We start from the raw sequence: 27,715 nt of genomic DNA on the forward strand, positions 1-27,715 counted from the left end.
TGCAAGTGCAGTGAGGGGGAGAATAATTTGCTGTTCACTGAGGAGAGGCAACATCAACACCAGCTATTAGTCACCTCAAAATTGCCATTAGGGAGGAAAGAGACAGTCCATTGTTGACAAGGTCAAAGGTGTGGCAGAACTTGTTGTTTTTGCTTTGTCGCCCTAAGTGGGAAGGGTATGCCCAGACGTGGGTCCCGTGCTTCCCATGCCACTGGATTCAAGCTAGCCTGGCTGATGAGGGGTGAAACCCCGAAACCGGTCCCAGGATGCTTGTTTCTGGTCCAGTGAGGACCTGGCTTGGCAGTTCGGTCTGGACTGTTCCCATGAGGAACAGGGTCAAGACTGATTTGCATATGGCTGGGTACAAACTGGGGTGGCATGGTGAGCAAAAGAACGATGGATTAAACCCAGATCTATGACTGGGGGTGAGTGTTTGACAATGTTCAACATTCCGTCCATCACTTGTTGTTTTTGCTTTGTCGCCATAAGTGGGAAGGGTATGCCCAGACGTGGGTCCCGTGCTTCCCCATGCCACTGGATTCAAGCTAGCCTGGCTGATAAGGGGTGAAACCCCAAAACCGGTCCCAGGATGCTTGTTTCCGGTCCAGTGAGGACCTGGCTTGGCAGTTCGGTCTGGACTGTTCCCATGAGGAACAGGGTCAAGACTGATTTGCATATGGATGGGTACAAACTGGGGTGGCATGGTGAGCAAAAGAACGATGGATTAAACCCAGATCTATGACTGGGGGTGAGTGTTTGACAATGTTCAGCATTCCGTCCATCACTTGTTGTTTTTGCTTTGTCGCCCTAAGTTGGAAGGGTATGCCCAGACATAGGTCCTGTGCTTCCCATGCCACTGGATTCAAGCTAGCCTGGCTGATGAGGGGTGAAACCCCGAAAGCGGTCCCAGGATGCTTGTTTCCGCAGTTCGGTCACAAACTGGGGTGGCATGGTGAGTAAAAGAACGATGGATTAAACCCAGATCTATGACTGGGGGTGAGTGTTCGACAATGTTCAGCATTCCGTCCATCACTTGTTGTTTTTGCTTTGTTGCCCTAAGTGGGAAGGGTATGCCCAGACGTGGGTCCCGTGCTTCCCATGCCACTGGATTCAAGCTAGCCTGGCTGATGAGGGGTGAAACCCCGAAACCGGTCCCAGGATGCTTGTTTCCGGTCCAGTGAGGACCTGGCTTGGCAGTTCGGTCTGGACTGTTCCCATGAGGAACAGGGTCAAGACTGATTTGCATATGGCTGGGTACAAACTGGGGTGGCATGGTGAGCAAAAGAACGATGGATTAAACCCAGATCTATGACTGGGGGTGAGTGTTTGACAATGTTCAGCATTCCGTCCATCACTTGTTGTTTTTGCTTTGTCGCCCTAAGTGGGAAGGGTATGCCCAGACGTGGGTCCCGTGCTTCCCATGCCACTGGATTCAAGCTAGCCTGGCTGATGAGGGGTGAAACCCCGAAACCGGTCCCAGGATGCTTGTTTCCGGTCCAGTGAGGACCTGGCTTGGCAGTTCGGTCTGGACTGTACCCATGAAGAACAGGGTCAAGACTGATTTGCATATGGCTGGTTACAAACTGGGGTGGCATGGTGAGCAAAAGAACAATGGATTAAACCCAGATCTATGACTGGGGGTGAGTGTTTGACAATGTTCAACATTCCGTCCATCACTTGTTGTTTTTGCTTTGTTGCCCTAAGTGGGAAGGGTATGCCCAGACGTGGGTCCCGTGCTTCCCATGCCACTGGATTCAAGCTAGCCTGGCTGATGAGGGGTGAAACCCCGAAACCGGTCCCAGGATGCTTGTTTCCGGTCCAGTGAGGACCTGGCTGGGCAGTTCGGTCTGGACTGTTCCCATGAGGAACAGGGTCAAGACTGATTTGCATATGGCTGTGTACAAACTGGGGTGGCATGGTGAGCAAAAGAATGATGGATTAAACACAGATCTATGACTGGGGGTGAGTGTTTGACAATGTTCAGCATTCCGTCCATCACTTGTTGTTTTTGCTTTGTCGCCCTAAGTGGGAAGGGTATGCCCAGACGTGGGTCCCGTGCTTCCCATGCCACTGGATTCAAGCTAGCCTGGCTGATGAGGGGTGAAACCCCGAAACCGGTCCCAGGATGCTTGTTTCCGGTCCAGTGAGGACCTGGCTTGGCAGTTCGGTCTGGACTGTTCCCATGAGGAACAGGGTCAAGACTGATTTGCATATGGCTGGGTACAAACTGGGGTGGCATGGTGAGCAAAAGAACGATGGATTAAACCCAGATCTATGACTGGGGGTGAGTGTTTGACAATGTTCAGCATTCCGTCCATCACTTGTTGTTTTTGCTTTGTCGCCCTAAGTGGGAAGGGTATGCCCAGACGTGGGTCCCGTGCTTCCCATGCCACTGGATTCAAGCTAGCCTGGCTGATGAGGGGTGAAACCCCGAAACCGGTCCCAGGATGCTTGTTTCCGGTCCAGTAAGGACCTGGCTCAGCAGTTCGATCTGGACTGTTCCCATGAGGAACAGGGTCAAGACTGATTTGCATATGGTTGGCTACAAACTGGGGTGGCATGGTGAGCAAAAGAGCGATGGATTAAACCCAGATCTATGACTGGGGGTGAGTGTTTGACAATGTTCAGCATTCCGTCCATCACTTGTTGTTTTTGCTTTGTCGCCCTAAATGGGAAGGGTATGCCCAGACGTGGGTCCCGTGCTTCCCATGCCACTGGATTCAAGCTAGCCTGGCTGATGAGGGGTGAAACCCCGAAACCGGTCCCAGGATGCCTGTTTCCGGTCCAGTGAGGACCTGGCTTGGCAGTTCGGTCTGGACTGTACCCATGAGGAACAGGGTCGAGACTGATTTGCATATGGCTGGTTACAAACTGGGGTGGCATGGTGAGCAAAAGAACAATGGATTAAACCCGGATCTATGACTGGGGGTGAGTGTTTGACAATGTTCAACATTCCGTCCATCACTTGTTGTTTTTGCTTTGTTGCCCTAAGTGGGAAGGGTATGCCCAGACGTGGGTCCCGTGCTTCCCATGCCACTGGATTCAAGCTAGCCTGGCAGATGAGGGGTGAAACCCCGAAACCGGTCCCAGGATGCTTGTTTCCGGTCCAGTGAGGACCTGGCTTGGCAGTTCGGTCTGGACTGTTCCCATGAGGAACAGGGTCAAGACTGATTTGCATATGGCTGGGTACAAACTGGGGTGGCATGGTGAGCAAAAGAATGATGGATTAAACACAGATCTATGACTGGGGGTGAGTGTTTGACAATGTTCAGCATTCCGTCCATCACTTGTTGTTTTTGCTTTGTCGCCCTAAGTGGGAAGGGTATGCCCAGACGTGGGTCCCGTGCTTCCCATGCCACTGGATTCAAGCTAGCCTGGCTGATGAGGGGTGAAACCCCGAAACCGGTCCCAGGATGCTTGTTTCCGGTCCAGTGAGGACCTGGCTTGGCAGTTCGGTCTGGACTGTTCCCATGAGGAACAGGGTCAAGACTGATTTGCATATGGCTGGGTACAAACTGGGGTGGCATGGTGAGCAAAAGAACGATGGATTAAACCCAGATCTATGACTGGGGGTGAGTGTTTGACAATGTTCAGCATTCCGTCCATCACTTGTTGTTTTTGCTTTGTCGCCCTAAGTGGGAAGGGTATGCCCAGACGTGGGTCCTGTGCTTCCCATGCCACTGGATTCAAGCTAGCCTGGCTGATGAGGGGTGAAACCCCGAAACCGGTCCCAGGATGCTTGTTTCCGGTCCAGTGAGGACCTGGCTCGGCAGTTCGGTCTGGACTGTTCCCATGAGGAACAGGGTCAAGACTGATTTGCATATGGCTGGGTTCAAACTGGGGTGGCATGGTGAGCAAAAGAACGATGGATTAAACCCAGATCTATAACTGGGGGTGAATGTTTGACAATGTTCAGCATTCCGTCTATCACTGGTTGTTTTTGCTTTGTTGCCCTAAGTGGGAAGGGTATGCCCAGACGTGGGTCCCGTGCTTCCCATGCCACTGGATTCAAGCTAGCCTGGCTGATGAGGGGTGAAACCCCGCAACCAGTCCCAGGATGCTTGTTTCCGGTCGAGTGAGGACCTGGCTTGGCAGTTCAGTGTGGACTGTTCCCATGAGGAACAGGGTCAAGACTGATTTGCATATGGCTGGGTACAAACTGGGGTGGCATGGTGAGCAAAAGAACGATGGATTAAACCCAGATCTATGACTGGGGGTAAGTGTTTGACAATGTTCAGCATTCCGTCCATCACTTGTTGTTTTTGCAGAAGTTAAGAGGACAGTAATTGATTGTAAAAAAGCGCTGGCATGATTACAAGTGCAGGACAAATGACACTGGCCAGCAATTGCAAGGCAGCATTGCAGACTGGAGGTGGCGGTCCAGTGCCCCAGGAGCACCTTGATGAGTTGGAGGAGATGGTGGCAGCCGTCATTCCTGAGGAGTTGGTGACAGGAGTCCAGGGACAGGAAACTGCACCTAGGATGACCAATAAGAACCACAGCATAAGTCACAGCGAGCTGCAATGTGGCAACTAGGTAAGGTTGTAGGGTGCAGGCAGCTGTTTCTCTGTGCTACAACACACTGGCCCGTATTTATACTTTTTGACGCTAAACTGCGCTAACGCAGTTTAGCGTCAAAAAAATTTGCGCCGGCTAACGCCATTCTGAAGCACCATGCGGGCGCCGTATTTATTGAATGGCGTTAGCCGGCGCAAGCAGACCGGCGCTGCCTGGTGTGCGTGGAAAAAAACCACGTACACCAGGCAGCGCCGGCGTAGGGAAAAATAGCGTTAGGGCGTCTTAAAAATGGCGCAAGTCAGGTTGACGCTAAAAAATCGTCTTAACCCGATTTGCGCCATTTTAAACGACGCCCAGACGCCATTTACATGACTCCTGTCTTAGTAAAGACAGGAGTCATGCCCCCTTGCCCAATGGCCATGCCCAGGGGACTTATGTCCCCTGGGCATGGCCATTGGGCATTGTGGCATGTAGGGGGGCACAAATCAGGCCCCCCTATGCCAAAAAAAAAATATAAAAAAAAGAAAATTTATACTTACCTGAACTTACCTGAATGTCCCTGGGGTGGGTCCCTCCATCCTTGGGTGTCCTCCTGGGGTGGGCAAGGGTGGCAGGGGGGGTCCCTGGGGGCATGGGAGGGCAGCTGTGGGCTCATTTTGAGCCCACAGGTCCTTTAACGCCTGCCCTGACCCAGGCGTTAAAAAGAGGCGCAAATGCGGGGTTTTTTGCCCCGACCACTCCCGGGCGTGATTTTTGCCCGGGAGTATAAATACGACGCATTTGCGTCGCCGTCATTTTTTTAGACGGGAACGCCTTCCTTGCATCTCATTAACGCAAGGAAGGCGTTCACGCAAAAAAATGACGCTATTTGCCCATACGTTGGCGCTAGACGCGTCTAACGCCTAAGTATAAATATGGCGTTAGTTTTGCGCCGAATTTGCGTCGAAAAAAACGACGCTAATTCGGCGCAAACGGAGTATAAATATGCCCCACTGTCTGCAAGCCAGGGTAGTCTACTGGCACATCTATGGTTAAACCACAAAGAAATGAAATACACACTGACCACTCACAATTTACAAAGCCCAGTTCAAATCTGTCACCATACTCACTGCAATGAGTGAAGTGCAGCATCAGTCCATGTTTGTCTGTCTTTGTATGCTGGCACTTGCAGTGCAATTGACAACAGTACTCACCACAACTACAACTCCCAGAATACACAGCAAAAAACATGCACTGGAACAACACTAAGCATGCACACTGCTACCTTGCACAACCTGACTCCGACAATGCAGGCCACCTTGCACCCACTCGGTCCAAATTGGGGCCATGCATGCTAATCTAGAATGTAAATCTTTAGAATGGAATGACTGCATCACCGGAGAAACAACACATCTGAGGGGGGTCCAGTCTGGGCTATGAGAGGTATCCACACATATGGACATGACAAGAGCCAATTCTATAGTACCCTGTGTGAAACTAGATTGCCCACAGCTGACCTCGCATGCAGGGTGAGTGTACACATGTGTCAGGTGCATGGAAGGGTCACAGGAACTCCTCACAAATAATCTATTGGACAGGGTGGTTGAAGGAATGCAAGAGATGCACACCACAGGATCAAGTCTGTACAAACTGATGATGATGTGTGGCCTGATGGCCCATTGCTACTGTTGTGCATTGTAAGTGCTGAATGTGCATTTAAAACTGCCGTTTTGTCTGAATGGGGGATTGTGCATAGTAGGGACGTGGGAGTAGACATTTGTCCTCCAATGTAGCCATACAAATACACATGCACTGCTGGGTCTGACTGTACAATGCTTGTGTCACACCTGGGGAAGGATGGCAGAGAACAACCTACATGACATGTGAACCTGGGGGGAAACATAGCATGTGCCAGGGGGGATATGATGAACTATTATCTCACAGTTCTACATTTAAAACATGGAGGATGTCAAGCAAGGACCTGAGCAAGAACCTGACAAGGGATAACAATACTCACTTAGCCGTCACAAATTGCAGGAGTCATGGATGCAGCCAGCCTGAAGTGATGTGGGAATCATATGAATGTACTTCTCACTGTTTATATCACTGCTATCATGTGGGGTGATGCCAAGCCCATAGCTTTCCATAACAATGCAACATGTCGCACCATTAGATATTCTCATGCAGAATCCATGTGTAGTAGGCAAGTGAGAATAAATGTAGGATCTGGGTAGCATCACTGTGTGACTCTTACCTGTGTACCAGGACACAAAAGTTGCTGATCAGAGTAGGCATGTACACATACAATGGCATGTGCCTGACTCACATGATGTGTGACACACTACAGAGAAACAACTCGGAGTGGGGGAATGTCAGTGATTGTCATCTACCGAGTAGAACAGGGCACATCCCCTCAGAGTATGGACACATTGCTTATGAGAACAATGAAGTGATATTGGCATCACCAGCAGAAATACTGTGAAACGTGCCATCAATACCCATGCCTACATGTACAATACATCACTGTTGAACTGAAAGTGCCTCATCAGAAACATTGAATGTCAACCTGATTAATCATTTCAACAGCTAACAGAGATCAACATTAACATTTCTCTGCCTCATTGTAGAGGATGAACCCATACCTCCTGGCCAGCTAACTGTCCTGGACTTTATGAACAATCTGGATGACCAGTTGCAAACCATTACCCGGGACACCATCCAGCAAATCCTGGGCGTCATCCAGACACCATCACCGGTCGCAGGGAGGCTTTACAGCATAGCAGGGTCTCCAGATGATACATCCAACAGACACCACCTGCCAACCCACCCTGCACCCTGGACTCCCAGGACCCACAACTAACTTTTCAAAAAGCTATGATAGGAGTCCAGAAGGAGCTTCCAGATCAGGTGCGGTGGGGTTGGAGACCATGGCAGGAACCCTAGAGGCAGTCCATAGGTGCCTAATTCCTCTGCCATACGAGGCACCTACTCTCCACTCTGTGGTCTCCAGCAGTTCCTGTCTGACATCACTGGGGCATGAAGCAAAGGCATGAAGCAAAGGCATGAGCAAATGCCCTGTTAAAGTGGCACCAGTGAGGTTGCTAACCAGCTAGGGGCAATCAAATTGTTTTTGGAGTCCATGAAGTGGAAGCAGGACTCCCTCATTGCCTACCAACACCACGTTGCTGCTATGTTGCAAAACCAGCAGATCTTCCTTGCTGCTATGCTACCTTATGTGTAGCCACAGATCAAAACTGCCTTGGACACAGGAACCACATCTTCAGCTCCTCATGCATGTGTGCCTCTTTCGCGTAGGTACTCATTATCCCAATGAGGCTACTGTATTCAGCAGCAGAATCGCATAGATTGTGGGGTACTTAGAATAATTCCACACCATGTGACACCTGTTGGCCTAATCTGGGTTTTCAGGCGAACTAGCAGAACCTCATCTACACCCAAGAGCAGGGATGATTGTGGAAACCAGGCACATGACAAGAAAGACTCCTCAGGGGAATCGTGGTCGATCAGATCTCGTCCCTTTCTCTCAATTACATTAGTCTCACACAGGCAAAGACAAACAGAGCCAGAATATAGTTTAATAAAGGTTTATTGAAGTAACTGCATCTTAGATAAAACAGCATGTATTGCAATAACTGGGATGATAAAACACAATAAAAGCAAGAGTGTGACAAGGAGAGTGAAACACAAAACAGTCCCACCAGACTGTCACTAAGAGTGAAATATAGCTCTCCTACCTACGCTATGTTCGAGCACAGCATAATAAGCCTAATCCGCCCATCGGGTTTCCCCCTGGGAAAGCAACATCCCTCATACCTGAGTAAGGAAGCCTGTAGTCTAGAAAGATACCGGCCCCATTGTAGGCCAAGGGTTGGCTGTCTAAGCAATCAGTTGTAGCAAGGCAATCAGCAATCAGCATGCAGGCGTGGTCATCTGGCTGGAATCTTCTCCCTATAACATGTAGGGGACAAAGGAGTGTTTTTATAATAAAACAGTTGACATTCTAAGAAATGGTCCCCACATATGAGTGTGTGTGCTTTTGTAAATGTTGGAGACACGGCGTACAACTTTGCCGGCAACCCTATCTGACTGCAGCCTTGAAGAAAGCACAAAGTGAAATGAATGTCCTAGTGAGAACGTAATGCTTTTCTAGGCTAAAAAACAATTAGATACAGAGAAATAAAACAACACTGCAAATGTGACTATTGCTAGAAAATTAAAGTGATGCTTAATTAAATGTAACTGAGCCAAAGTGCTTTAAAAGGTGGTTTAAAAGCTTAAAATAAAATGAAGCCTAATAAAATCTTATCAATAAATCATATAAACATAAATGTCAATAGTGACAAGTTAAAAGACACTTGAGCAGGAATAAAGGACAATTTGAAAATTCAATAGTGGTGCTAAAGAAGGCCAAATTAAAGGGCCAGTGTCATTTTCAAAGTCGCCAATTATATCTGTGACAATCAAAGGCAGGAAATGTTCTACTTTGGCAGGTGGTAAAATATCCAAATCGTTTCTATTGAAAACCATAGAGCACTCATGTTCCAAAGCCTGAGTTCCAGCTGAGGCAGCAGCATTCCACGTTGTTCCCAATGTTGAGTTAAGAATCGCAGTATCCACACAGGGCAACTCATAGACGACTTCCCGTAGCAAACACACCCTCGGCGCTCATGTCTGATAATGAGCCATTGAGAACATCAACAGATCAGTGTCCAATGAAAGTAAGTGCTTCATAGAAAGACATACTTTCAGTGCACATTCAAAAAGGCACCAAAGGCATCGAAACACAGGCTGCACACAATCCAAATCCGGTTGGGATGACAGGGACCAGTCCCACTCCAGTTGTTCCAGGAGTGATGCTCCGAAATACTGCATCTGCATTCATGACACAGTTGAACTGGTAGAAGTGCTTTCAGTCCTACTTGCTGTGAAGGGACAGCCATTGGGCAGAAAAAGTACCAACAGCAAAATGCCACCTAACATATCCAAAAGTGTCTCAGAACATTTGTGCTTAAAGGGGACTGAATCTCTGCCAATGACCTCGCAACTTGAAGCGCATACGTCTCGCATGCAGATGTAAGTGCCACATGTTTTTGAAACAATAAAGCCATGAGTCTGCTCACCTTGTCAAAATTCACATCAGAAGTAGCAATATGAGGCCAAATGTCTGCTACTCCTCTTTGTTGTGTAGGGGAAAGGGGACGTTTCCGCAACACGTAACAATTTGGGAGACCGAAATGACATAAGCGATTCAAGCTCGCATTCCACAACAACTCTTACTGTTAAGGAGCACATAGCTGCCATTTGGGAGCACCTGGAACGCAGGTCTAATCAAGGGGACTGGAACTCCCTTCAGATGACAAGCAAAATTTGCTGCTGAGGTATTACAAGCTCTGTGCAACGACAGCTGTTTGCAAACCATGGAATGACACACAGAAGTCTTGCATACACTACCGCTAAGAAAGACCTCTTTCATGCCATTGAAACATTTGTACAAAAAGGGAAGCTCCCACACCTCTTGTATATAACTATTTCCCAGTCTTTCTTATCTGCCTACTGGATGTGCATTGAAGTATTGAAATAGGCAGATTGATAACCCCGTGTATTAGCCATTCAGCAGATGGTATTTCAGCCACAGTAAAGAGCAACTTTTCTAATTTCTCAATGTTTAGCATGATGTAAGTCACTTCTTTCTTAGCCATTATTTGTTGTTGTTGCGTTAAATTACATGTTGAAAAAATTTCCCTTGCACTAATGTGTTGCCAGGGAACGCTACCTGCTTTCAGTGTTTGTAGTGTCCAACCTAACTGCATAATGGACCTTAGCTGACTCTGTCTATGGTGTAAAGATGACATGTCACTCCGTACTATATCTATTGCAGAGGATAAAATGTTATTTAAAGTGTATATCCGGTCGGACAAAGTATTAATCCCATTATCTACAATGGCTAATGCTTTCTGTAAATTTAATTGATCAATTTGCCTTAACCGGACAGCCACTTCTTGTTGGGAAATTTTCACAATTTCATTATATACAGCATATAAGAAGTGTTTTCTGCGTTGTCTTCTGGGGCCTAACAGGAAATCCTGTAAATCTATTTCATTAGGTAGGAGATTGAGGTGTTCTTTACCGGCATCTAGGGAGGAACTTTTCAAACCATTGCTGGCATAATGTTCCTACACTATATGTTGTCACTATACCTCAGTGTTCTGAGGACATATAGCGAGGGTCCGGTTTATTTGTTCTAAAACCACCCGTGGAGATAACAAAATGTGTATGGTACCCATTGGTGTCTACTGGCCACAATAACCACCTAGATATGAAAGTGATGTGTTAAATGTTCCATTCTGGACTTATTCATCAAGCTGATTTTCAGATGCGTTTACATATTTTTGCCATTTGTAAAATTTTGCAGGTGTAAGAATGCTAGGTGCATTCAATTCCTTAATATTTACTAAGCCTAAACAGCTTGTCTGTTGTACTGTTTCATTTAAAAATAGCATTTGAACAGGTAGAAGGCATGCTCTAATTAAAGCTTCCTTTCCCCTTATTTGCAAAATTTTAGTTCCCCACACACTTTTCAAGTCTATCTACTTTAACTAGTACTCATAGCCTTCCATAGCCAACTAGGAAATAAAGGAATCAAAATAAATCAATAAAAAACAATAGAATATGTTGACTTTCCATCACTTGCAATTTGAAATACTATGACTCAGCATTTTTGACATTGTGACCAGAACAATATGCACATTTTTCAGTATACATTTTGAAACTCCCCACTGGTAGAGACGGACAGTGTTCCCATTGTGTATAATTTTAAAAAAGTATTTGGGGTACTTGCTCTTTAAATGAACTGATGTCCATATTAATTATAACAGAACCTATCTCCATAATTTTCTTTGGATTGATACACATCTTCATTTTCAAATACTGTATAATACTGTAAATCACACATAATAGAAATCCACTGTTTTCACATCCCCATCATCAGTAACTGCTCCAGGTGTAATTACATCGTTCATTGAAAGTTTGAATATGGAATTTGAATGACCTACGTCGGGCCATATATATCAAATAATACTTTATCCCAAACAATCCCATCAAGAATTGGGATGGCAGAAATGTTCACTAGAGACAAGTCTCTGCGGACTTTGTGTGATGAAAACTGTGGTTTTAAGACCTCATCCACTAGTTCAATTGTAGAGCGTTCAGGAAGGTAATGACCATGTATAAGTAAAAAGAAAACAATGACAAACCCAATCCAAAGGACAAAGGCAAGTGCAAATAGTAAGAACCATAGGTAGTTCTAAGGAAGAATAAAGTAAGTAATTCTGAGCCAGATTTTTAGCTTACGTGCTCTTGACAGTTCTGTTGCAGTAGAGGCAGATGAGTCAGTGAAAGTGTCATTGATGTCGAAAAAATATCCAGAAGCAATTTGTTGAAAAACTGGAGCCGTGTTTGGAAGAGAAGAACTTGCAGAAGACACTCTCTGTGGTTCATAGTAGACTATCCCATCCGTTTGTGTAGAATTTGAATAAAATTGATCTATATTATTAGTGTTATTCGTGGTGGTAGAAGTTAGGGGAACCAAAGAAACTCACTTTCCACCCTCCAAGCTAGGAGAGGTGTCAGCTTTGCTACTGAAAACCTGTAAAGGAAAATCCTGGTCCATAGTGAGAGGGATTTGGGTAATACCCAGGAGTCGCCTAGGTCTGCTGTGCAGGATTGGCCACATGGTGTAGCTTGACATTGTCGATGGAGATCCCCGAGTTTTGGAATCCAGCCAGTAGATGTTACTGGTGCATCCCTTATTCCCAAGGAGGCAGCACTGGCAGTTGTGTTGTCATCACAGAACTATTGTAAGTCCTGCAAGACAGTGAGACATTAATTTATGTCAAAGGGTGTATTTGCCACTCCAGGACCATCAAGATCTGATACATACATTTGTGTTCCAAACAGGCATTTGTATGAAGTATGCCCACCCAGGGACCTTCTGGGCAGATCGTTAAGTGCTCTTACAGGTACAGGTGTGTAAGTCAATTACAACCTGTGCCTAATACTCTGGCTGGAAAGGATTGCTTTAAAGCTCGGTTTCATTGCTCCACAACACTATTTCCCTTGGGATGAAATGGATACAAGTAATGCAGTTGGACCGTAATGAAGCCATGGCGTCCCTGAAAGCCCTTGAGGCAAAGGCAGGGCCCTGGCCTGAGTGGAAAGCCGCAACAGCATATGTGTTGATAAAGACTTGCAAATCTTTAATAACAGTTAGAGCATCTGCCAAACTATGGGGCCAACCCATAGAAATCTGGAGCATGAATCAACAGCGACTAAGAGTTATTTGTGTGCACTATCTGGTGTCAGGGGACCACAATGGTCCAAGTAACCACATTGTAATGGCTTGTTGGAAATTAGGAGGATGTCTGCAGTGGGCGTTTGATGGTGGATCATTTAATTTTCTGGAAGATATCACAACAAAGGACATACTAATTGGTATATTTGTATAGACCTGGCCACCAGTAATGTGCTTGTAACAGTGCAATTGTAGCCACCACACCAGCATGGGCAGAAGTAACTCCCTCATGCACTGCTTTGATCAAATCTGGTATTTGGCCTTTATTGGGAATAACTCGATCACCCACCCCTGGTTTCACTACTTGGGCTGTATTGAGGCATGATGTGCAGTAGGAGCATTTAGCAGGACATGCTTTTGGTTAGGTCGTGCCATCAGCCAAAGCTTTCAGAGCTGCCAGTGTTTCATCATGCAATTTCATTTTAGAACGAGTTACTGCAGCAATAGAAGCTGTAGCTACTGCTGATTTGGCTACTTCATCAACCAAGGTGTTGGCTGCAATATGTGTTCCAACAAGCTGAGGTCCTAGTGTATGTACACCATGGAAGTTGGGTAGCACTTCCTTCAGACCCGCTACTTTCCCCCACAGAAGTAATTGTTTAATGGTGTGTCCTTTTAAATCTGTGAACCCATTCTAGCACCAGTAGTCCAGATATTCATTGAAGGACTGGACACAAAAGTACGAATCACAGACAATCAGCGCATCTGCTCAGGATCCATAAGTTCCAGTGCCATCACCCTAGCCTTGAGCTCTGCAAGTTTTGAAGTGCAGTCCCCTAGGGTCTGCATGTAAGTATGTTGTAGATGGGACTTGCCATCCTTCATGTATCCACTCACAACTGCGCAAGCGAAGGAATATTGATGTTTGGTGCATGTAGCTGGTTGGGCTGAACCATCAGTATACAACATTGTCTGATATTGTTCAATAGGCAATGTGTCTGCTGGAACTGGATATTTAAGTTCCTATTGCAAAAACTCTTGGGTTTGTAATTTTGAGTCAAAAATATAGTCAACATAAGTGGCTGTCAGAGACATTGCCCATTGGATCCAACGTGGATGTAATGCTTTAGCGTTAGGAATGCTGGTTTTGGTAACAGCCTCAAAGGATACAACAATGATACCTTTCCCCTGAACCAGAGGTTTCTCTTTGATGACTGCCTTCTGAACAGCAGTGAGAATTTTCTCAGTGGGAGCAGTGTTGTTCGGCTGTAGAGTACAAATGTCATTTGCATGCAATCGGGACGGTCTCACCCTCATTGGATGTTACATAGATGAAACAAATGGCCCCAGCAATTACTCTGATGACCATGTGTTTTTTTTTTGTCTGTTGGATGTAGGTGTTTCGCTTCAAGCATCTCTTTTTGTAATGCCTGAGAATGCTTGTGTGTTCGACTGTCTAGTATTTGCTGGTAAAGTCCGGACATATTAAGTCATGCAATGGTTTAATGTGTTGTGCATAATCTGGAATGTATGTGCTGCCAATTATCTAATGTAGGGACCATCCCAAATGGCAAGCACATAGTGAGGATTCTATCTTTGTCCTGAGGACCCATATGGGGAAAGACTGCTTCCAGCGCACTTATTTTTTGAGCTAACCAAAATTGAATTTCTTCCCACTTGGCGGGTGCTTTACCCATGATTGAATGTACAGTTGCCGGGTTAATACCTGGCATAACTGCGTGTGGTTGCACTGGGGCAGCATGCTCTGGGTTGCTATTTAGTGTTTGCATTACAAATTGTACTAGCAGTCTGTTTATTCCAGTGAGCTCTATATATAAGTTGTGGACCTCAGCTACCCCTAAGGTTGCTACATCAGGGTGCGGTGAATATGTGGACAATAAAGGCCAGGTCGGGCCATCATTTCTCAAAGGACTTAACCTAACTTGGAATATCATATGTGGTAGGTCGCCATCAAGCCAAGTATTCTAGTTTTGATAAGATAAAGGTATTTCTAAATATGCATAAGCTCTGTATTGTGCAGGTATATTTGCAGCTGTATAATGATGAAATGTATTTGTGTTCCCATCTACTGCTGGAAAGGTGACCCAAGCATTAAAAAAATTCTGTTCTGTAGGCTAGATAAGTCTCAACAACAAATGTGCCTCAACCCTCCTGGGCCGTTAGACCATTTGCCAATAAGTGTGAAGTAAGGAGTGGTTGCATATTTACTGAAATTACTACCTGTTGCAGGTTCACCATGTTAATGGTAAAATGTATGTTCAGAGATAAGGGCACCAACTGGGGATTGATCCTTTTAAGGTTCAAGCTTGAACAACCTACAGCTTTAGATAGGTACTACTTATTTAGCTGAGGAGGAATTCCTCAATACCACGGATGTCTCTGTATATTATATTGAGGTCTTTTTAACCTTTAGTGAGACAGAGGAACCAAAAATTAGTGCCTGACCCAACGTTGGTGGTGCCATGTAGCGTAGGTTCTCATTAGCCTAATGAGTCTACTGGATTTGGGCAGCAGAATCGCATAGATTGTGGGGTGCTTAGTACAATTCCACACCATGTGACGCCTGTTGGCCTAATCTGGATTTTCTGGCTAACTAACAGCACTTCATCTCCACCCAAGAGCAGGGATGATTGTGGCAACCAGGCGCATGACAAGAAAGACTCCTCAGGGGAATCATGGTCGATCAGATCTCGTGCCTTTCTCTCATTTTTATTAGTCTCACACAGGCAAAGACAAGAAGAGTCAAAATATAGTTCAATAAGGGCTTATTGAAGTAACTGCATCTTAGATAAAACAGAATGTATTGAAATAAATAGGATGATAAAATACACTAAAAGCAAGAGTGTGACAAGGAGAGTGAAACACAAAAGCAGTCCCACCAGACTGTCAATAAGAGTGATATATAGTTCTCCTACCTACACTATGTTCTAGCACCGCATAATAAGCCTAATCTGTCCTTCAGGTTTCCCCCTGGGAAAGCATCATCCCTCATACCTCAGTAAGGAACCCTGTAGTCTATAAAGACACCATCCCCATGTAGGCCAGGGGTTCAGCAATCTAAGCAAGCAGCTGTAGCAAGACAAACAGCAATCAACATGCAGTCGTGGTTATCTGGGTGGAATCTCCCCCTAACATGTATAGGATAAAAGTTTATAATAAAACAGTTGACATTCTGTCCCTATGTATGAATGTGTATGTTTCTGTGAATGTTGGAGACACAGTGTACCACTTTGCCGGCAACTCTATCTGACTGTAGCCTAGAAGAAAGCACAAAGTGAAATTAATGTCCTACTGAGAACGTAATGCTTTCCTAGGCGAAAGAAAAATTAGTTAGAGAGCAATAAAACAACACCGCAAATGTGGCATTTGCTTGAAAATTAAAGCGATTTTGAATAAAATGTAACTGGGACAAAGTAAAACAAAGCTGCAGACAAAGACAACAGTAACTACATCCTTACATAAACTAACTAAACATTTAGACCTAAACAAAGATATATTTGTTTGTATTTTTTAAATATGTATTTATCTTTTATAATTTGTTATATTTTTTTATAAATGCATAACATATACATCAACCCCCCCACTAAAACTCCTGATAAAACCAACCACCTAAAAATATACCCACCCCTATGAATTACTACAAAATACTAACATTATACTACAGTACACTACACTAACTTACCCAAACTAAGCTATCTAAAACACTTACAATAAAAACAACTATACAAGGGGGAGGGAAGAAAGGGCCCTTGTGGCTCTTCCTGCCCCTTAGTGGCTCTGCACTGCTCACTTGATCTCCAGAAACAGGATGAGCATAGTGTCCATTTTATATTCCAGGCTGGCAACATGAAACTTAAGGTCTGCTACTGTCAAGCACTAAACTGTTTGTTCCCACGGAGACACAATGTTGATCAAGTTGCTTGTTCCCAGTTCTGCCCAAACGTTGCATGCCTCCCCCTTACATACACATGATTGACACCACACCATCCTGGAGGAAAGGGGATGAATGAGAGAAGGAGAGAGACACTGGAGTCTCAGCACTGGATCCAGATGCCTAGTGATGGTTCTTGTAGATCCAGTCTTTCCTATGATAAATTACATATCAGTCAAATAACTAATATCTCATAAGCCATGTATACTCTACTGTTAAACTATGAAGTGCAACTTAGATGTATCTGTTAGGGTTCCCTTTCCCACTTTTGAAGGCTCTCCCTCTCTCTAGAAATTTTCAGAAACAATGTTGATTACCTGTAATTAAATAAGAGCCTTGAACCTCCTATACAGTCTATAACTACTCCCACTGTGATCCCAGAGTAGTCCCTTGTCATCTCAATTAAGCCTACCTTGATGTTCCTTGACGCTCAGTGGATATCTTGCGTGTTTCACATTGATGAGATTTCCCAAGATGCTGACTCACTCGACTCATAGATATTTACATAGGCAATAATAATAACAAAAAAATCTACGGGAATTTGATTCTCCAGATATTCATAGGTTGATCATTTTACTGTGCTGGTATTGTGAGGATTGCAATTCAGTGTTTACATCACACTAAACACATAGGGTTAATATCAAGGATTACAATTCACGCTGTATTACTAAGATAAAATAGGGTTAATCAATAGCGTTCTACTTCATGAACAAGTAGTTGTCACTGTTACATCAAAGTGTAATTTTGAGCATGACAAAGATAAGCTTCAACTTTGTTTAAGCGCCAAACACAGAATGTGCCGCATCTCAAGCAACAATTTGAAATAATGCAAATGCCAGTTTGAACTCAGTGATTTTAAAAGTATTCACAGTACATCGCATTGCTATTAATAGTAATGCCACATTAAACTCAGTGATAATAAACAAATTCACAGTATATTGATTTCTTAAAAATTGTTCAATGGAAACTACTTTCTGTGCTATAATGCAAACAACTACAATAAGCATTGTAGCATGACAAGCGACGAACATCCCAATGTCCTCAAAAACCAAAGATGTACCCTTTTAGGCACATCGCATAATGGAAGATTCGCTTATCAAGTTTCAAGTCAGCAAGTATTAAGTTTTAACAATAAATGTTCTCAAATCATGTGCAGTGTGTGACCTCCTGTTTAAATGTTAGTTCCCTTGGTCTCTTCTTCTTCCAGAAGCGGCCTCCAAAAAGATGGACAGAGCAGAAAGTGAAGATCAAAAGCAGGGGAGCATAGATTTCTTCTCTGCAGCTGTTGACCTTTACAGGAAGCAATTCACTCAAGCCAGCTGTGGTTTAAATACCTGCTGTATCCAGCCCCACCCAGTCTAAGTCATAGGGAGCCACACCCAGTCTGAGTCATAGGGATGCTGGATGCTTGTGCAACACATGTTCCCAAACAAGCATGAGTCTCTAACAAGCATTAGTTTTAATAAACATTGATCTCTGCAAACAAGTATTGGTGTCTGTAAACAAGTATTGGTCCCTGCAAAGGCAAATGATCAACTCAAAAGTTTTTTCTGGGGCATATCCAGGTTTGCTAGCCCACAGTACACCCCTAACAAATGCCTTCCCAATTGGTTTTGGTTTGTCGGGGAATCAATGGTGGAATTAACGAACCAATCGGGGAGCATGTACGTGTCCTGCCGGTTCCCATGAATGATCTTCCGGCCCATAACCTTTCCAGTCCAATAAATAAAAACATTTGTTACCTATTCGTTTAGAGTTTAGTATGGCCCGAACCTCATACTCCAGTTGATTATCCACTACGATTGGAAGAGGTCGTCTTGGGAAATGCATAGATTATGCTACCGGTTTTAAAAATGAAATGTGGAACACTGGATGAATTGGTAGAGAAATGGGAAGTTCTAGTTTCACTGCAACCTTGCTAATCCTTTTGATAATGGTAAAAGGACCCACAGACCTTGGATGAAACTTTTGTGCACCTTTCAAATTTAAGTGTTCAGTTGTTAACCAAACCTTTTGTCCTTCTTCATACTTTGGTCCCTGGCGTCTTTCTTTGTCTTAATATATTTTGTATGTTTGCTTTGGTAATTTTAGATTGTCTTGCAATTTTTTTTAATGTTGTTCAATTGTCGTAAAAAGTCTTGTATAGCAGGAGTGGCTAACTGCGGTACTGAACTAAATTCCAACATTTGAGGATGATATCCATAAGTGCAGGAAAAAGGTGACTATTCAGTGGATACATGGATTACCTCCTTATATGCAAATTCTGCTGCCCACAAGCACTCAGCCCAATCCACTTCTGAGCTCAGGAAATAACAACGTAAATATTGTTCAATACACTGGGTAAATCTTTTGGTTTGTCTATCTGTCTGTGGAGATTCACTTGATGACAGGTGGACATCCATATCCAATTCCTGACAAAGGCATTTCCAAACTTTGGACACAAATTATGTTCCTCGGTAGGACACGACTACTGAAGGAAGACCATGCAAACAGGCTATTGATTGTTGGAATACATGGGCTAATTGTATAGCCAATGGCAAAGCTTTTAGAGGAATAAAGTGTGCCATCTTGATCAAATGATCTACCACAACTAGAATGGTGGTGAGCCCAGCTTGAGATTTTGGTCATTCTACTATGAACTCTAAAGATACTGTGTGCCGCAGAACAGGTAGTGGAGGTAAAAGTTGCAAAAGACCAGCAGGGGCTTGATGAGAACTCTTCCCTTGCGTCAAGGCGGGCCACTAGCCTGAAAAGCAGGATGTCTGCAGGGTTGATGGTATGCCCCCTGACGTCCTGGTACACCTCTCGGCACTTCCTGTTGGACACAGAAACCCTGGCAGGTGTCCCAAAAGGAAAATGGGAGTGGAAGAGAAAGAGACAAAACACTGCCACATCTTGCCGGTCCAGCCAGGCTCCCTGTATCTTTGGGGGGCAGGTCGTTGTTGACAGAGTGATAGTAGAGTTAGTTCACTCAACTTCCTTGAAACTGAATCTCTCTTTCTGATATGGGCATGGGAGCAGTAGAAGAACACCGGGATGATCCAGCACTTTTAACTGTTGGCTCAATTACTGACACTGTGTTACCAAAAAAAACAAAATGAGTACCATAACAATAAGTACTGCGACACTAGGGCTGGCTTCACAGAGATTCACTGTTGCACACTACAATTAGAACTGTGGTTGCACTTATCATGCACTAGAAAGACAAACAAGGGCATTAATTATATCAGATATAACTTTGCTGCATGCATAGGGTTGAACTAAAAGGAACAAAAACAATCCAAGAAATACAATTGTCCACTCTGGGTTCAAACAGTTAGGGTGGCACAGTTTGGTTTGGTTGCCCTGTGTGTGTGGAAAAAAAAACCTTCAAAAAGCATATTCCCCAAACCGGAAACACAGGCATGAATGAAACAATTTAAATCCAAGAGTTATTCTATTAGAGAAAAAAAGTCATGTAAATGCTCTTTTAAAATTGCACTGTCACTTTTTGTAGTACTTGAGCTCAAGCAGATTTCCTGAAGCATATTTAGGCAAGCAACTGCAATAATAATGTAAAATGTTCAGAAATACATTTGTCTCTTTAAGATAAGCACTCTGCCAAAATACGAGGTCTGAAGTACACCAGCTGTTCTAGGAAACAAACTCCCTGGAGAATACTAGTCACTTAGCTGCTGTCTTTTCCGGAGTGCTGGAGGAATGCCTGGTGTCAGCTGATATAGGAATGAAGAAAAGTATTGCCTCAAAAGTCCTGAATACGAGGATGACAGCAGGGGCTGGACTGCCAAGTCAGGTGCTGAGATCAGAAAGCAAAACAAAGTCAAGTAGGGAGGCATGCTTCACTCTGCTATTTATAGCCAATCAGGAAATAAGTTGAGTTTCCACATGTGGATGAGTCACCACACCCAATTAGAAGCACATGTCTACACCTGCTCACATTAGCAAACAAGCATTGGTAAAACAAGCATTAATAAAACCAATTGCGTAATACAGCACCTTATGTTTACTTAGAAACATGAAGGTTTAACCAAGAAAAGAGATATGAGTTAACCCTAATCCCTGGGGATGCTGACAGATAATGCAGGAGGCACCTTGGGGATTCCTGACAGTCCTCCCCACCAAGGACTCTCTCAAAGGGCTGGGCTTGGAGGGTGCAGGAGATAGACTTTTTTAGTAAGACGTGGAGCATGAACCGTGGATGCTGGTTCCCAGGAATTGTCCTCAGGCCCATAGCCTTTCCAAGACAATAAATAATGTAGAACACCACAGACGCGCCTGGAGTCAAGAATTTTGGCCACTTCAAATTCCCATTGTCTGTGTACTTCCACCGGGGCGGTTGGTGGGGATCGTGGGTATCAGGGGAATAGGGACGGAGTAAAGACACATGAAACACAGGGTGTAACTTGAAATCACCTGGCAATTGTCAGTTCTACTACCACAGGATTGATGATTTTGCCAATAGGAAAGGGGCCTAGAAATCGGGGGGCTTAGTTTTCTGGATCCTGCAAGATGGAGATTTTTTGATGAGAGCCACACCTGATCTCCTATCTGATAAGAGGGAGCAGGTCTCCTTCTTTTGTCTGCTTATTTTTTTACTTGAGCTTGGTAGAGTTTTAAATCGTGTTGTACTTGTTTTTGAATCTCCTGTAACTCTTTATGGTGTTTCAGTACTGATTGGACTGTGGTTGTTTGGGACCCAGTTATAGGTAGCATTCCTGGATGCAGACCAAACAAACAGTAAAATGGGGATACACCTGTAGCCATGTGTACACTGTTGTTATATACAAATTCAACAAGAGGTAAAGCCTTATCCCATTCAGTAGACCATGTGTCAATGTAACATCTGAGGATTTGCTCCAGTGATTGGTTGGCACATTCCGTCTGCCCATCCGTTTGTGAATGATATACAGAGGACAAGCAGACATCCATACTGACAGAGGAACAGAAGCTAAGCCAAAACCGAGATATAAATTGGGGGGCCACAATACCCATGAAGCCGTACAATGTGTTAGACAAACAAATCAGAGAGCTTGGAAGCCATAGGGAGGCGTTTTAATGGAACAAAATGAGCCATTTTAGTTAGGTAATCTACAACCACCCATATGACAGTGTGTCCATTGGAAGCTGGGAGATCAGAAATAAACTTCATACTTATGGTATGCCATAGGGCCACCAGAATTGGCATGGGAAGTAACAATCCTGTGGCTGGAGTGTGTGGGGTTTTAGCCCGAACACAGGTCAAGCAAGTCTGGACGTAGCTTCTGACATCCTGCACAAGTGTGGGCCACCAAAAACATCTTTGACAGAGATCTAACATCTTTTTTTCACCCCGGTGACCTGTGAGGACAGAATCTTGTCCCCAATGTAACACTGTATCCCGTAATTCTTTGGTAGGGACGTACAACTGATCAGCATGGTATAGTAAACTCTCTTTTTCATACACATCAGTTGAACAGGGAACCTTGTGTTGGGCTACCTGTATTTTCTCAAAGAACTCTTGGGAAGTGCACACAGCCATGATTTTTTCTATGGGTATTATGCTTCTGACCTGTTCTAGCGCAACATCAGAGGAGAAACCCATCCTAGACAACATGTCTGCCTTTTGTTGTGTAGTACCTGGCCTATAGGTCATTACAAAGTCAAACTTGTTAAAGAATAGAAGCCAGCATAAGTGTCAGGGCCTTGGTCGCTTGAAAAAACTGTAAATTACGGTGATCTGTGTAAATAGTAATGGTGTGTCTAGCTCCTAGTAAATGGTGATGCCATTCCTGGAAGGTAAGCTTGATGGCCAGAAGTTCCCACCACCCCACAGTGTAATTTTGCTCTGCAGGTAGCAATTTCTTTGAGAAGTAAGCTACTGGATGGAAATGCCCAGTCTCAGAATATCGTTGGGACAAGATACCACCCACTGCCATTTGGGAAGCATCTGCTTCCACGGAAAATGACTCAGCTGGGTTGGGATGATGGAGAATGGGTGCTTCAGTGAATTTGTTTTTAAGATGTTGATAGGCTTTTTCAGCTTCTGCAACCCAGAGGAACTTAACCCCCTTTCGTAGGAGTCGAGTTAAGGGAGATACCATAGTAGAAAAGTGGGGTATAAATCTCTGATAAAAATTTGCGAAGCCCAAAATCTGTTGCACTTCCTTGATGGATCTTGGGGCTACCCAATCCAGGATGGTCTGTACCTTGGACCTATCCATGGAAATTCCATCTGGAGTGATGACATATCCCAGGAATTCTACAGTTGTAGCGTGAAAAACACATTTTTCCAGCTTGACAAAAAGATGATGCTCACGAAGCCGTTGTAAAACCACTCCTACATGCCCTATATGTTCCTCAGCGGAAGACTAATAGATCAAAATGCCGTCTACGTATACCACTACACAGATATCCAGAAACTCCTGCAGCACTTCATTGATGAAACATTGAAACACTGCAGGAGTATTACACAACCCGAAGGGAATCACTGTGTGCTCGAAGAGTCTGAATTTAGTTCGGGACGCCGTCTTCCGCTCATTCCCCTTCATCACTCGGATCAAGTGGTAGGCGCCCCGGAGCTCGAGTTTAGAATAAATGTTCGACTGACGCACCTGATCTAAAAGTACCGGGATCAACGGAAGTGGATACCGATTTTTTATGGTCACTTTGTTCACTGTGCGATAATCTATACAGGTGCGCAGCTCGTGATTCTTCTTGGGCAAGAAGAACAAAGACAACAATACTAGTGACGTTGAATGACCAAAGAAACCCTTAGCCAATAGATCATCCAGGTAGTCTTGCAGGTATCGATTCTCAGGCTCAGAAAGAGCATACATCTTACTACATGGTAGCGTTGCCCCTGGAAACAAGTCTATGTGACCTATGTGGCGGCTGCTGGGTGGCCTTCTGTTCACTAAAGACATCATGGAAGTCTTTATACAGTGCAGGAATGGCCAGTGTGTCATCCGGCTTGATAGCCATACTACGTGTGGACCCAAAATGCAAGGGTGTCACTAGTAATGTTTTGTCTTGGTAACAGGAGTGCCAGCAATATTTAGAGTCTAATGTCACTGTCCTTGCTGCCCAGTCAATTTTGGAATTGTGTAACGGAAGCCAGGGTATCCCCAAAATGGCTCCAAATACTGGAGTAGTTATGAGGTCAAACTGAATTTGTTCTGTATGGTTGTTTGCAGAAAGCATGGACAAGGGTGTTGTTTGATAAACGATAAGCCCGGAGGACAATTCTGAGCCACCCATGGGTCTGACTGGTTCAGGGACATCTTTTCTGACAGTTGTAATATTTAGGGTTTTAGCCAAACCCAAGTCTAAAAAGTTTCCGGTAGCCCCAGAGTCAAGCAATATGGTAATGACTTTACGAACCTGAGGGGACAACACTAAGGTCACAATAAGAGTTAGATGTTGAGGTACTGGACTGGTGGTATTAGCCAGAAGATGTGAAACCGTATTGAAAGAAGCATTCGATAAAATGTTCTCAGAAGTTATCGAGCCAGTTAGTTTTTCGCCTGGTCAGGAAGGGAGAAATCAGGCCCTGTTACCGATCCGATGGCCTTCTTTGTAGCAGTAGGCTTGTTAGGACATTCCCGAGCAAAATGCCCTGCCTTACCGCAGTATAAACACAGTTTAAATTTTTTCCTACGTTCTTTCTCTTCCTTAGATAGTGGGCACCGCATACCGCCAATTTGCATGGGCTCAGGTGTATCATGAGTGGGAATGGTGGACTCTGTTTTCTCAGTTTTGAGCACCACTAAGCGTGTGTCACCCCAGTATTTTTCTCCCTTATGTTCACTCAAGCGGTGATCCAATCGTACCACCAGGTCAATGAACTCGGAAAACTTTGTAGGAGGTTCCACAATTTGGGCTAGAACATCCTTGAGATTGTACTGAAGGCCACAATAGAAGAGGGAGGTCCTATTCTCCTCGGGCCACTGCGTCTCTGCCACCAACCGATTGAAAGAGGTGATATAGAACAGTAGATCCGTGTTTCCCTGGCGCAAATTCAGCAACTCATTGTCACTGGCTTGCACGAAGAGGTGTTTGGCAAACAGTTTCCACAAGGCTTCCTTGAACCAGTAAGAAATCATATAGTGTAGGGTCATTGTTCTCCACCAGCTGAATAGACCAATTACCTGCATTGCCTCACAAATAAGGGATAATGAAAGCTACCTTTGCGGCATCGTTGGGGAATGCAGCTGCCTGACACAAAGACTGTAGCTGGCACTGGTTAAGAAATATGTTGAACTTGGCACTATCTCCAAAAAACCCTTCTGGAGGAGCTAAGGGCACAGGGGTTGGTGTTGTGACCATTACCTGCATGGGTTGTGTGGTGGAAGTCGTTGGGCCTGAATCGGGTCTAGGAACATGATTAGACGGGTCAAACCGAGTTGGCACAAATACTAACACTGCATTACCAAAAAAACCAAACTGAGTACAATAACAATAAGTACTGCAACACTAGGGCTGGCTTCACAGAGATTCACTGTTACACACTACAATTAGAACTGTGGTTGCACTTCTCATGCACAAGAAAGACAAACAAGGGCATTAATTATATCACATTTAACTTTCCTGCATGCATAGGGTTAACAAAAAGGGAAAAAAAAAAAAATCCAAAAAATATAAATGTCCACTCTGGGTTCAAACAGTTAGGGTGGCACAGTTTGGTTTGGTTTCACTGTGTGTATGAAAAACCCTTCAAAAAGCAAATTCCTCAAACCTGAAACACAGGCATGAATGACACAATTTAAATCCAAGAGTTATGCTATTAGAGAAAGAAAAGTCACGTAAATGCTCTTTTAAAATTGCACCGCCACTTTTTGTAGTACTTGAGCTCAAGCAGATTTCCTGAAGCACATTTAGGAAAGTAACTACAATAATAATGTAGAATGTTCAGAAATGCATTTGTCTCTTTAAGATAAGCACTCTGCCAAAATACGAGGTCTGAAATACACCAGCTGTTCTAGGAAAGCGCAGCGCTCAAAGAACAAACTCCCTGGAGAACACTAGTCACTTAGCTGCAGTCTTTTCCGGAGTGCTGGAGGCATGCCTGGTGTCAGCTGGTATAGGAACGAAGAAATGAATTGCCTCAAAAGTCCTGAATACGAGGATGACAGCATGGGCTGGACTGCCAAGTCAGGTGCTGAGATCAGGAAGCAAAACAAAGTCAAGCAGGGAGGCATGCTTCACTCTGCTATTTATAGCCAATCAGGAAAGCAGATGAGTTTCCACATGTGGATGAGTCACCACACCCAATTAGAAGCACATGTCTACATCTGCTCTCATTAGCAGACAAGCATTGGTAAAACAAGCATTGATAAAACCAATTGTGTAACACAGCACATTATGTTTACTTAGAAACATGAAAGTTTAACCAAGAACAGAGATATGAGTTAACCCTAATCCCTGGGGATGCTGACTGATAACGCAGGAGGCACCTTGGAGATTCCTGGCACAGGTCACACAATTTGCTATAAAGGTCTTTGTGTCTTTGGAAATGGATAGCCACAAAAAGTGTAATTGAAGGATTTCTAGAGTCTTTCCCCCCCCCCCTCGGTGACTAACACGTTTACTAACATGACACCAGTCACAAGCTTTGTCTTGTAGTGTTTTTGTGGGTAGGTATAACTTTTGTGCTACATACTTTTATCCCCCAGGCTAGTAATGTCAGTAGTGTGGTGTTACAGAGTTTCTATGGCTACTGTACCTTCTTGCTCTCGCTGCACTTCTTGTAAGAAGTCCGAATTAAGGTTAGTGGCCCCAACTATCTTGTCTGATGAAACAATAAACGGCGGCTCTTCCACATGTTCTGAAATAGTGTGAGCTAGTCTAGAAGGTGTGTCAACGTTTCCATTCTTATGATCTGGTTGGAACTGGATAAGGAAGTCATAGTCATAAAGAAATTGGGACCATCTCAACTGTCATGTAGACAAAGCATGTGCGAACTTAAGGAATTATAAGTTCCTGTGATCTGTTAAAATGATGAGGGTGTGTAAATCCCTGTAGGAGGCTGGCCTGGCTTGTAGTGGGTACCAGAGGTACTTACACCTTGTGCCAAGTCCAGTTATCCCTTATTAGTGTAGAAGAGCTGTTTATAGGAGCTAGGCTAGGCCTAGGGTAGGTCGCTCCCCCACCGCTGCAGCTCCAACTGCACTCCACCTCTGCGCTTGCCTCTAAATTGCCAGTATTCTCTTGGTGCCTTTCCCCGCTTTGGTCTTTCGCTCTTGTTGCCTTTTCTCTCCTGTGTCTTTCGCTCTTGTTGCCTTTTCTCTCCTGTGTCTTTCGCTCTTGTTGCCTTTTCTCTCCAGTGTCTTTAGCTCTTGTTGCCTTTTCTCTCCTGTGTCTTTCGCTCTTGTTGCCTTTCTCTTCTTTGTCTCTAGATCTTGTTGCCTTTCTCTTCTTTGTCTCTAGCTCTTGTTGCCCTTTCTCTCTTTCTGCCTATTTTCTCCGGTTGCCTTTCCCTCCTGTTTTCCACTCTCCCGCCTTCTGCCCTCCCACCTCCCACTTTACCGCCGCTGCCCCCGTACGGCCCCACCCCCCCTGCTCCCATTCGTTGTCCCCCCTCCCACCTCCCGCCTCCCAGCTGACCCCTCCTCCCCCCCTTCCCTCTTGTGGCGGCCGCTGTGCGGCGGAGTCAGTGACCCAAGGGTAGGTCGCTCCCCCACCGCTACAGCTCCACCTGCACTCCACCTCTGCGCTTGCCTCTAAATTGCCAGTATTCTCTTAGTGCCTTTCCCCGCTTTGGTCTTTCGCTCTTGTTGCCTTTTCTCTCCTGTGTCTTTCGCTCTTGTTGCCTTTTCTCCCCTGTGTCTTTCACTCTTGTTGCCTTTTCTCTCCTGTGTCTTTAGCTCTTGTTGCCTTTTCTCTCCTGTGTCTTTCGCTCTTGTTGCCTTTCTCTTCTTTGTCTCTAGCTCTTGTTACCTTTCTCCTCTTTGTCTCTAGCTCTTGTTGCCTTTCTCTTC

This window comes from Pleurodeles waltl, chromosome 1_2, assembly GCF_031143425.1.
Source record: "Pleurodeles waltl isolate 20211129_DDA chromosome 1_2, aPleWal1.hap1.20221129, whole genome shotgun sequence".
In the NCBI taxonomy this organism is placed as follows: Eukaryota; Metazoa; Chordata; class Amphibia; order Caudata; family Salamandridae; genus Pleurodeles; species Pleurodeles waltl.